General features: G+C 38.3%; 1 long non-coding RNA gene across 1 annotated transcript; it reads right to left on the bottom strand.

Moving 5' to 3' along the window:
- Positions 1-11034: 11034 nt before the first annotated feature.
- LOC129782819 (uncharacterized) lies at positions 11035-11394 on the bottom strand. Its single transcript, XR_008744950.1, has 2 exons — positions 11165-11394; positions 11035-11133 (listed from the first exon to the last, which is right to left on the bottom strand). It is a non-coding gene; the product is annotated as an uncharacterized LOC129782819 (long non-coding RNA).
- Positions 11395-12219: the final 825 nt, after the last annotated feature.

Genomic DNA, 12219 nt, shown 5'->3' with positions numbered 1-12219 from the left:
TAGCAAGACGGTAAATTTACATGTAAGACCAGAAAAGAAGCAAATGTGTGGAACAAGCCTATATATTTCATATATGTACATTACAACAGCTTTACAGCTGGTATAAACTTTTGTAGCTCCAAGAACATCATCTTAGCTAGCCTGATTTACACCAGCTGAGGAGCTGGCCCATATAACACATGCTTCTCCTCCTCTCCTTGTACACAAGAAGGGAAAAATACATCCTCCGCACTACAATATTCTCTATCAGAATTTCACAGTTGTTCTGATTGAGATTTTGAGAGATTTGCCTGCTAGGCAGTCTGTTATCTGTACCCTGTTTGCCAAATCCAGGGGTAGGGGGGGTGTTTTGCTGTGCTGAAACAAAGTTACAGAAAGTCATGGAACTATTTGCATTAGACAATCAATATGTATCCCCATATGTCCAGAATTAACACACTACAAATTCTTGGGTTTTCTTAATCTTTTAAAATTGCATATTCTAATTAGCCAGGGGGTTACTTAAACATTCAATAACTCAAAAAGTTATGCTGTCTTTTAAGGCATACCTGATTAGAGAAAAATCATGTTATAATCTAAATCATTTTATAATCTAAATTGGCCCCAGTAGAGCACCTCACCTTAGAGATAAGTGTCTTGTTAGGAACGATACTTTGTCCCAAAAGTCCATTTAACAATACTGAAGATTTTTAGCTAACTTCACCAGGCCCTGAAACACAGGATATTAAAAAGCACATTTAAATTATTTTCTACTGAAAGCTACTTTTTCTAGAGAATGTTGCCTCTACAGTGTCAATGATTAATTGTGCAATGTAGTTAGAACAGTTGTTAATTAGTCCCCAATGCAATAGGACACATATAAGGGAGGCAATCTGCATGCAGCTCACAGATTTGTTCAAGCTAGGGTGTTTGTGATTTTCTTATCAAATAATAGTAGAGAACAAATACAAAAATACATGACAGAATGTATTCATGCAAACATAAGGTATGTGTTGGCATATACAGCCTTGATATATTGATGTCTTAGAATATCAAGTAGTTTTTCTGAGCATTTCTTAGCCCCCTCAATATTAACAAAACCTCTCCTCAAAATATATGCTATCTGCATGTGGTCTTCTGCACATCTCTTTATATGTTTTGCTTTGTTAATAGTTCTCCTGCTTTTAATTGCTTTTCATACATTACTTGTCTAGGTCTGTACATGCAAGTTTCTCTCTAAAAGTCACAAGTGTATCAAGCAGACAAAAACACTGGAAATGCTTTTCTTCTGGGGAAAAAGAAGCCCACAACATTTAATGCTTTTTCCACAGAAAGAGTATGCTTTCCTCCAGTTGCAGCTTTATGTAAAGAGACAGCAGTGGGAGGAGAAAGGTGTTCTTGAAACATCGGCACAACCTTGATACTAGTGCTTCAGATAGTACTTAACAAACCTTCACTACATGTTTGCTGTGAAAAAGAGATCTGTCCTATAATGTAGATCTTCAGACTTGTCAGCCTTAAAACAGGTCCCCTGAAAATTTCAGCTAGAAACTGCATTTTTCTTCAGGCATTTTATGAGTGGTCAGGCTAGTTGTATATGCTTTGGCTTTGATTTGTTAGTTAAATGCCCCAAATGAGATGTATTCACACAAATTCATGTATTTTCCAAGAGCACTTTGATGAAATTATACTCAGACTTACTTGAATGATTAATTATTTTAGACATACACTACTCATTTGATTGAGGAAGGAAGGAGGACAACGGAACCTGGTGGTTTTATAGGTTTGGGCTGATTTTCTTATTTATTCATCTATCTTTCTTCCTGAGAAACTGAAAATACATTGTAGTGTCTGTCCATGTATCTGCCTGTGGATGTTTCTAGTGGCTCAAAGGTACCACAGGTAATAGTATATGACGAGCTGAAAATTTTCCTTTCCCTTGAGAACAGGGCAAACACTTGGATGCAGCCTTTAGCTTTTAAGGTGTTTTAACCCATCTTTTCACAACATACTCTTATAATTAATTAATTTTAAAATTTTCACTTGTGTGGCTTTTTATATTAATAATTTAAAATGCAGATTGGGATATATATATATTGCAAGCACTTTCCTCATCTATATCTTTGGATAGGCTGTCCTCTTTTCCACAAGTCTTAAAATGTTGGCCTTTGGGAAAGGGGATCCAGATGATAGTGGCAAATTGTCATGGCATCACGAGCATATTATTTTTGTGCTAGTGGTATCATCACTATAACCTACTTAATCTTTTTTATCAGTGTTGTCTTGACAATGTCAAGGGGCATGACATTACTGAGATATTCAAGATCAGATCTCACTCCTATTCTAAATTATTCCAAACCAAAAAATGATTAGTTTCAAGGTCACTATTTTGAACCAATGCTATCAGCCCATAGTGAAACCATGCTGTTAACATTAAACAGGAACAAATGCAGAACTAAATAAACTTCCCAGAACACCAGGTTAAAACCCTTTAATGAACATTACATCTTCTTTTTCATAAAGTAAAGAAATTCCAGCTTAATAGTGGAACTGTGTTTTGCCTCTAATGTTTCTATACAAAGGTTGTTCCAGAGTACAATGAGTGTAATAATTACAAGATTACACTTACATCCTTCCTGCATCTCAAATGCTGTTTCTAGCTGAAATTCCCACATTTCATCATTTATCCCCATGTGTTTATAGACAGAAAAAATGTTGCCTTTAAGCTTCTGATTCGCTAGCATGTCCTCATGACAAAAAAGTTCCACACATTTTCAAATTTTCTCTTGAAAGCTTTTACATTTTCCTAATTGACCTAACAGACTTTCTATATATTTGTTTCAAGTGTTTCCTATTTTTGGAGTATGCATATAGTGTTGCACACAGAATCTATAGAATAAGTCCTCTCTTTCCTTTTTTGTTGCACTGGTGCTTCATATTTCCTGGAAAGTCAACAGCTAGATCATCCTTTTCCATAATATCCTCAACACGTTATAGAATTCTTTTATACTGCCTGATCTTGCATTTATATTCCATTTCTAGATCAAATGTTTCCACACATGCACATGCTCAGTAACTTTTATAAATTGTTTTATGTTTTGAAACAAGTGGGTTTTTTAAAAAGTATTTATTTCTTAGGTATACAGCTAAAATACAAGTTCATTAATCATTAAAAGGATCAGAGGGTTTAAAAGAAAAAAAAACATGAAAATAGGATAAAAAGAAATGTAATAAAAATTTCTGCCAAAATAGAAACAAAATCCCACAATGATTGCACATCATACAGACTAGACTAGAATAATTTACTACTTATATAGGTTAAACATTGGGTTATCAGAGAAGTTAATGCAAGTCTGAAGTCATACTAAAAATATTTTTTAATTCCTTTTTGGCATTGTATACTATTTAAACCATGCAACAAATGCACATTTCTCATCTACTTTTATAACTAAGATACATATCAGTGTAGGAAGGATCAGAAGATTTTCTCTTTTCACGTCAGAGTCAGCTTAATTTTCAATGAATCTCAAACTTCCAACAAAAGAATACCCTGGAAAAGAGGAATAAAAATATATTTCAGATAGTAAAAAGAATTAAAGCATCTGGATTCTGTTATATACAGCATATTGGTAAATTCATATAAAATAGTTAAGTATATATGGCAGATATTAAAGAACCACCTTTAATGTTTTTTGAGGTGAAAATTATCATAGTTTTGCTAGATTAAGCTACTTTAGTAACATCTCATATTTGAGTAAAATAGACAGGCAATTAAAATTTTAAATGGTTTACCCTCACATTACTGACTGTGTAGGAGGTGTGTTTTGGGATCATTTTTCCTTTTCTTCTAATGACCCAACAGTGTGATACAGAGTGTAACTTTCATGGTTTTCAGTCCAGCTTGAAAGAGACAAAAGCTGCATCAAAATCTGGTTCTATTTTCTAAAAGTATCATCATTTGTAGTGACTCTGAATTGCTGTTCAGAACTGTTGAGCTTGGGAGATGCATTAGATCAGAGCATAAGGATCTATTGAGGAACTCAACATCATCACAGCATTAGATAAAACAGGTTAATGGGGGGCTTCTATGGATGAATTAGAAAGAAAAAAGAAGGAAGTAACTACAAGAGAACAAAGGAATCAGTGGCAGAACCAACGCTGAAGAGCATTTTGAACATGTCCCACTTGCCACCTACTGTTTCAGTTGCATCCTACTATTGCAGTATTGAGGTTTCTCCAAGAGACAGAAAATCTTTGAGACCTAAAACAGAAATTACCAGTGACTTCGACAAGATTACAAGGAAAATGGTATGCCTATACCGTAACTGACAGGTTTCTGACATGGTAAAATCTAAGTCAAGATCACCATGTCCAATCCACAAGTAAATCATGTTTAAGAATCTGTAAATATGGAATTTTTTCAATGTGGTATAAGAAGAAGGTATGTTTAATACATACTTTTGCAGAAACTAGTTTTGAAAACTCAGAGATTGTAGCACTAATTTTTTTATTCTTTTTTTTTCCCATTGATCTTGCAAATGTATACAAGGTTACCACACATTATCTGAAGGGTAAGAAGGCTTAAAGAATCATGAAAATTTCCACTGTGTCCAACTGTGCTTCAGCATATTTCTAGGTTTCTTTAGGCACATTCAGAATAATGAACGAAAAAATAATTTTCATTTGGAGGAATGCAAAGTAATAGCTGCTCTTTGTGGTGCTCCTTTTAGCAACAGATTTGTAGCTCAGAGCTTCACACACCATAAATAAGGAAACATTTCCCTGGTGACCAGTTTACTCCAACATGTTGAAATAATTTTAAATTTACCTTGTACTCAGAAAGTACTTTTCTCTCTAGTTGGCTTCCAGGGTGTAGTGTGTAATGATATACAGTACGTTTATTTGGAAAAGACACTGGTTCCTTCAAAGCTCACCTTAAATCCTTGATTTTTTTTCAATTTGGATTTTGTGCTGGTGCTTTTTAATGCAGTAAAAAGAGAAGTAAACAAAGGAAAAAGAAGTGCCAGTTCCTTCTCTTGAATAAACACAAAAGCTGCCTTCCTCCATAGCTCAATGAGCTACATGATACTGCTAAAAGTGAGTTCCAAAAACATGAAAAATTGTCTCTTTCTTATTATTAGTATTAAATGAATCAGTACTACTAACTAAAGTCATTTACAGACATTGTAAAGAACTACTCACTCTTGCCTTGAGGATTCAGTTTATTTCTTTTCTTTGCAGAACAAATGAGAAATCATTTAATTGACCTCAAATACGTTTTATTGCCAAAAATTCTTTGCTCACTATTGAAGATTCACAGGGCACTTAGTCACATTTTCTTAGGAAAGACTGGCAATTTTAAAGAAAAGAGGCAAGAATTGTGAATATGCAGAAGTTTAATAGTGGGCTAACAAAGTTAAAAGCCATCTTTCTTCTTCCTAATAGCCCTGAGCTATGCCTGCAATCAACAGAATATGTTAACAGTTTATTATTTTTATTCTTTCTTAGACACCTTTGATCAATAGAAATGAAGTGATATACATATGGGTTTCCAGTTGTTCAATCACACAACAAATAGATTATGCAATATATTACTCTATTATTTTTATTTAGTCTTAAAAACATGTGCTGCACTATACAAATGAAACAAAGACCAACTATTATAAAAAACCTGCAGCAGTACAATCTCACTTTGTATTTTCTTAGTTCCCTTAGTAAAAACAAACAAAAACATCCTCTCAGATATTTTGCTTTCAGTACAGAAAACATTTTTAAAGGGATTTATACATGAGAAATAAAACTTAAAATTAGAGAGGATGCAGAACTGACATTTAGTTAGGTAACTTTACACATTGATGGCCACTTAGGTTCAGAAACTTCTGGTTTGTCATCTCTGTGTAATTTTTGCCACACACTTTCTTTCCTTTTATTCACAGCAACTGTAACTTTTCATAAATGAACCCTACTTTCTCATTTCCACTTGTTTTCATCTCTTCTGCAGGTTCTCCTCAGCCCACTCCACCGCACACACCCCTAATTTTTTATCTTTTTCAATGTTAATTATTTTTCTGCTAATTAAAAATTATTGCAATTGCTCTTTTCCCTGTGGACACCTCATTCATTTGAATTGCCTCTAATAATTTTTTTTTACATGTGCCTTTTGTTGCAAAATGCAGGAGCTGCTGTACAGACTGACACATTGACAGAAGTGTTACTGAAATTTAAGACATTAATAACCGTAAATGCATAACAAAAAAAACAAAAAAATGTATGGCTACGCATAGAACATGTATGAGTGTTTGTTTCACTGAATGTAATTATGCAAAAGAAATTATGCAATTTTTGATTAATCCAAATTTTCTTCCCCTGCACATAGGAGTTTTGCCTTTAAATGCCTTCTAACATGATTATTTGAGAAAGACTGAGTCCATTGCAGAACACAGTTAGGAAATAACTTCCCATCAAGAAAATTAAACTGTAAAAATAGTGATTCTCCAAAGCTGTCAAATTAATCTTGCATTTTGTTGTTCTCGAAGGCAAGTGGAGTTGCAGATTTTAACTGCCTACACCATACAGGGAGAAGCCATAGAGTATCTAATGTGTTTTCACACCAAGGAATGACATAATGGACATCACTGTCCACCATGTCCTGCCAATTGACTTATTTTAAAAATCACCAAGGTACAGTGTATTTATATACATACTCCATATACATGCCTCATGAGAAAGCAATTTTTCTCAGCTTTCCAAATATTCAACTTGGAGAGTATCAAATTAACCTTACACAGAAAAAATTAGTGAAGTCATGCAGCAGGCAGAAGATTTCTTTTCACTGATTTTAACAGGAAAAGAAACAACCCTTTGAATGCCTTTTCTCCTGTTTTTCTGTCTGAACCATGTCCATCACCGTAGAAGTCAGCTACAAGACTTCCAAAATAAAAGCAAGCTGTGAGGGGAGGGTCAGACACAACTCCAGAAGTTATAATGGAAACACAGCTTGGTGACAGGAATAGAATGCTTTAGCACTTAGGTTAAGTACCTAAATAGTATTTCTCTATCTAGCTATTGGCATGCTTCAGCAAATGAAAGGGATAATCATCATCAAAAAGGTAAACTGTGAACAAAAATTTTTAACCTAAACCTAATTTAAGTGAATCACTACATGGAGTAGAAGCTTTTCTCCATGAAGAATCAGGAATTTAGGTTCTAACAGCCAGACTTTTAAACTCAGCAGAGCTCTTGTGTTTTCTTTAATGTAATGTTTTTTCCCTAACCATGGTCAGGTTTTCCTTTGTGGCAATTGGATATAAAGGGAATGGAAGTCATCATCTTGTATTAAAGAAATATTGAGCCTACTTTTTTAAATTGTCACTTGAGTGTCATGAAATATGAATTTTCTAATTCTTGAGATATTAATTATTTATTTTAAAATTACTTATTGTGTCTTGGTTTAATATGTATGTAATTTACCTTTGAGTGGTCATTAAATGTTTATAGATTATTTTCTACCTATTAGGACCTGATAAAATTCCTGTCCATCTTAAATGAGACAGTTTCTCTACCAAGGTTGAATACAAATCTTCCCTTCATAAGATAGTTTCTCTGTTCTATGAATTTTTATCAGAAAGGGGGGTTTATACACAGCTTGGAGAAAATTAAGACAGTAATTAGAAAAAAAAATGGATCATTGACAAATTAAAAAGAATAGTTATTTTATGTGATGAATTTTGATTTGATTATCCAAGAAAAGTAATGAACTGGCATCATGGAAATAATCAGTGTTAATAGACTCTCATTTTTCATTATCAATGGGGGGAAATAATTTCTATCAATATACCAAAAGGACTTCATTTTAGAATTGTTTACTGTAAGTATCAAAGAACCTCTCAGCTTTGAGGGTTTCTGAGTTTCTGTAAGGCATTGAAAATTCTGAAGGATAGTACTAAAGAGGAAGAATTCTGGTAGCTGATAATATACAAGAGACAAAACAACAAAACAGAAATTCAAAATGTAACCTCTAAGAAAGCTCTATAATGCATCATCAGAGAATGGTTTAATAGATGGCTGGGAAGTTTTTCCATAAACAGAACTAAGTGCAGTGCATAGATAATGACATATGCAGACACTTTTTTTTATTATTATTTATTTATTTATTTATTAACAAAAGTTTACAGTTCAAAGTAGGAACCATAGGAAAATCAACAGGGGTTGAAACAAAGACCTATGTTCACTCTATTCAGCTACAGTACTATGTGTATATATATATGGAGAGAGATAGCAAGCTGTGCATTCAGGTTTTTTTCAAGTTTGCTGAATGATGTTCAGTCTCCAAAATACTGTAGTGGAAAGCATTCTGTTCAAGCTGCCATTCTGGGGCCAGGAGTGAAGGCAGCAGTTTAAAACGCAGTGTCACCACTGTTTCAGCGAAGTCTCTGAGGCTGGTAGATGTGCTGCGGTGCAGAGGGTAGTGCTGAGGGACCATGGGGAGTTTTCTGTGACATGGCAAAACTGAGAAGCAAGGGAAGCCACAGAGACAGAAGGTGCCCCAGTTGGGGGCCAACCCTCCCACCCTGAACAGGAAGTGTTGAGACCCTGACGAGCAGCAGCTCTGACTCAGTGTACGCGGGTCCAGGATCTCAGGGACTTGGGGTGCCTTGTTAAGGGATCAGGAGCAGTAGTGTCTTCTTCTGTCCCATCAGTTGCAGGGAATGATGGAGCATGTAACTGGAAGATCACACAGATCAATACCTGGCTCTGGGCCTAGTGTCAATGGCTAAATTTTGGTATTTTTTATCATGGGTCAGTTTACATGGCAGCAGGCTTGTTGGGAACAGAGGGGATTCACCTGTCTCAAAGAGGGGAAAGGTTCCTAGGTCAGGAGTTGACAGGGCTCATCAAGAGAGCTTGAAACTAGATTTGAAGCGGGAAAGGAATACAACCAAGCTTGTTAGAGATAAGCCTGGGGGTGGCATGCCAGGGCTGGAGTCTAGTTGGATAGAACTGCTAAAGTACATCTATGTTAATGCCCAAAACATGGGCAACAAACCAGAGGAGCTGGAAGCCATTGTGCAGCAGGAAGACTATGACATAACCTCTATCATGGAAACATGGTGGGATAACTCGCATGACTGGAATGCTGCAATGGATGGCTACAAACTCTTCAGAAGGGATAGACAAAGAAGGCGAGGTGGGGGGGTAGCCCTGTATGTCAGGGAGTGTTTTGACTGCCTAGAGCTGAATGGTGGTGAAAACAGGTTGCATGTTTAAGGGTAAGAATCAGGGGGAGAGCCAACAAGGCAAATATCCTGGTAGGAGTCTGTTATAGACCACCCAGCCAGGATGAAGAAAGGGTTGAAACATTCTGCAAGCAGCTGGGAGAAGCCACAAGATTGCCAGTCCTTGTTCTCGTGGGGGACTTCAGCATCCCAGATGTGCACTGGAAATGCAACACAGTGGAAATGAAACAGTCTAGAGGGTTCCTTGACTATGTGGAAGATAACTTCCTGACACAGCTGGTGAGGGGGACAACCAGGCTATATGGCCTGCTGGACCTACTGTTTAAAAACAAGGAAGGACTGCTGAGTGGTGTGGTGGTCGGAGGACAACTTGGCCATAGTAATCATGAGATGGTAGAGTTTTTGATTCTCAGAGAACTAAGGAAGGGATCAGCAGAACCCCTACCTTGGATTCCAGAGGACTGACTCTGGTCTTTTTAAAAGCCCAGTTGGAAATCCCTTGGAAAATAGTTCTGAAGGGCCAAGGAGTCCAGGAGGGATGGACATTCTTCAAGAAGGTAGTCCTAAAGGCACAGGAGCAGGCCATCCCCATGTGTCAAAAGTCGAGCCAGCAGGGGAGAAGACCAGCCTGTCTGAACGAAGAATTTTGGCTGGCACTTAGGGAAAAAAGGAGAGTTTACCACCAGTGAAAGAAGGGCAGGCAACTTTAAAGGACTATCAGAATGTTGTGAGGTTGTACAGGGAGAAAATTAGAGAGCCAAAAGCCCAGATAGAACTCAAGATGGCCACTGCCAGAAAAGATAACAAAAAATGTTTTTACAAATAAATTAGAAACTAAAGGAAAGCCAGGGATAAACTTCATACTTAATTGGATGCAGTGGGGAACATTGCCATAAAGGATAAGAAAAAGGCTGAGGTAATTAACCCTTTCTTTGCCTCAGTCTTTAATATTCAAACCAACTTCCCTCTGGGTACTCAGTCCCCTGAGCTGGAAGACAGGGATGAAAAGTAGCAGAATGAAGTCCCTGCAGTCCAGGAAGAGACAGTTAGTGACCTGCTGCTCCATTTGGATGTGCACAAGTCTATTGGGCTGGATGGGATCCGCCTGAGGATACTAAGTGAGCTGGTGGAGGACCTTGCCAAGACACTCTCCATCATTTATTAGCATTCCTGGCCGACTGTGGAGGTCACAGAAGACTGGAGGTTAGCCAGCATGATGCTTGCCTACAAGAAGGGCATGAAGAAGGATCTGGGGAGCTACAGGCTTGTCAGCCTGACCTCAGTGCCAGGGATTTTTATGGATCAGATCATCTTGAGTGCCATTACATGGCATGTGCAGGACAGCTGAGGAATCAGGCCCAGCTAGCATGGGTTTTTGAAAGGCAAGTCCTGCCTAACAGACTTGATTTCTTTCTACAGCAAGTTCACCTGCCTAGTGGATGAGGGAAAGGCTGTGGATATTGTCTACCTGGACATAAGTAAAGCCTTTGATGCGATCTCCAACAGTATTCTCCTGGAGAAACTGGTTGCTCATGGCTTGAATGGGTGTACTTTTTGCTGGGTTAAAAGCTGGTTGGACAGCCAAGTACAAGGGGTGGTAATAAATGGAGTTACATCCAGCTGGCGGCCAGTGACAAGGTGCTCCCCAGGGTTCAGTATTGGGCCTAGTTCTGTTTAATATCTTTATCAATGATCTGGACAAGGGGATTCAGTGCACCCTCAGTTAAGTTTGCAGATGACACCAAGTTGGGCAGGAGTGTTGATCTGCAAAGACAGTCCCCCGTGGAGAGTCGGCCAAGTCATGACAATCACACCAATATGGCTACATGCCGTGCTCCCTTTATTAAACAAACAGGTCATATTTATAACTTAAACTGACCGCTCACCCGACTCTACACACAAGTGATTGGATAAAAGTCTCTGGTCATGTGGGCATGTGTGTTGCTGACTGGTGGGCATGCTGCAGGCGCCTGATCAGAGTGTGCCGATGAGAGTGTGCTGATTTTGCCGTTCCCAGGACTTGCTCTGCACCTGGCTTCTTGTTTGTGCATAGCTTGTTTTCTTCCTCACCCTGCTTGTTCCCAGGACAATTTAAAGTTGCTCTGCAGCTTTAACTAACAGGCCTGGGTTGTCCAACCTGGACAATGGTAACATATGTCCTCGGTCCTTTAAAAATCCCTCTACAGATCTGCTTGAGGGCAGGAAGGATCTGCAGAGGGATCTGGACAAGCTGGACTGATGGGCCCAGGGCCAACTGTATGAGTTTTAACTAGGCACAGTGCCAGGTCCTGCATTTGGATGACAGCAACCCCATGCAATGCTACAGACTTGAGGAAGAGCAGCTGGAAAGCTGCCTAGTAGAGAAGGGCCTGGGCATGCTAGATGACAGCAGGCTGACCATGAGCCAGCAGTGTGCCCAGGTGGTCAAGAAAGCCAATAGCATCCTGGCTTGTATCAGAAACAGTGTGGCCAGCAGGACTGTGGAAGTGATTGTCCCCCCATACTTGAGGCCACACCTCAAATACTGTGTTCAGTTTTGGCCCCTTCACTTCAAGAGGGATGAAGAGGTGCTGCAGAGTGTCCAGAGAAGGGCAAAGAAACTGTTGAAAGGTCTAGAAACAAGTCTTACAAGGAGCAGCTGAGGGAACTGGGGCTGTGTAGCCTGAAGGAGTCACAGGGGGGATCTTACTGTTCTCTGCAACTGCCTGAAAGGAGGTTGCAGTCAGGTGGCAGTAGGTCTCTTCTCTCAGCTAAAAAGTGATAAGACAGGAGGAAACAGCCTCAAGTTATGCCAGTGTACGTTTAGATTGAATATTACGAAAATTTTCTTCACTGAAAGGCTGGCCAAGCATTTGAACAGGCTGCCCAGGAAGGTGGAATCACCATCCCTGGAGGTATAATAAAAGTGTGTAGATGCAGTGCTTAGGGACATGATTTAGTGATGAACTTGTCAGTCCTGGGTTAACAGTTGGACTCAATGATCTCAAAGGTCTTTTCCAACCTA

This window comes from Falco peregrinus, chromosome Z, assembly GCF_023634155.1.
Source record: "Falco peregrinus isolate bFalPer1 chromosome Z, bFalPer1.pri, whole genome shotgun sequence".
Classification (NCBI taxonomy): domain Eukaryota; kingdom Metazoa; phylum Chordata; class Aves; order Falconiformes; family Falconidae; genus Falco; species Falco peregrinus.
Note: the sequence above shows the minus strand (reverse complement) of the source record. Positions and strands in the feature narration are given on the sequence as shown.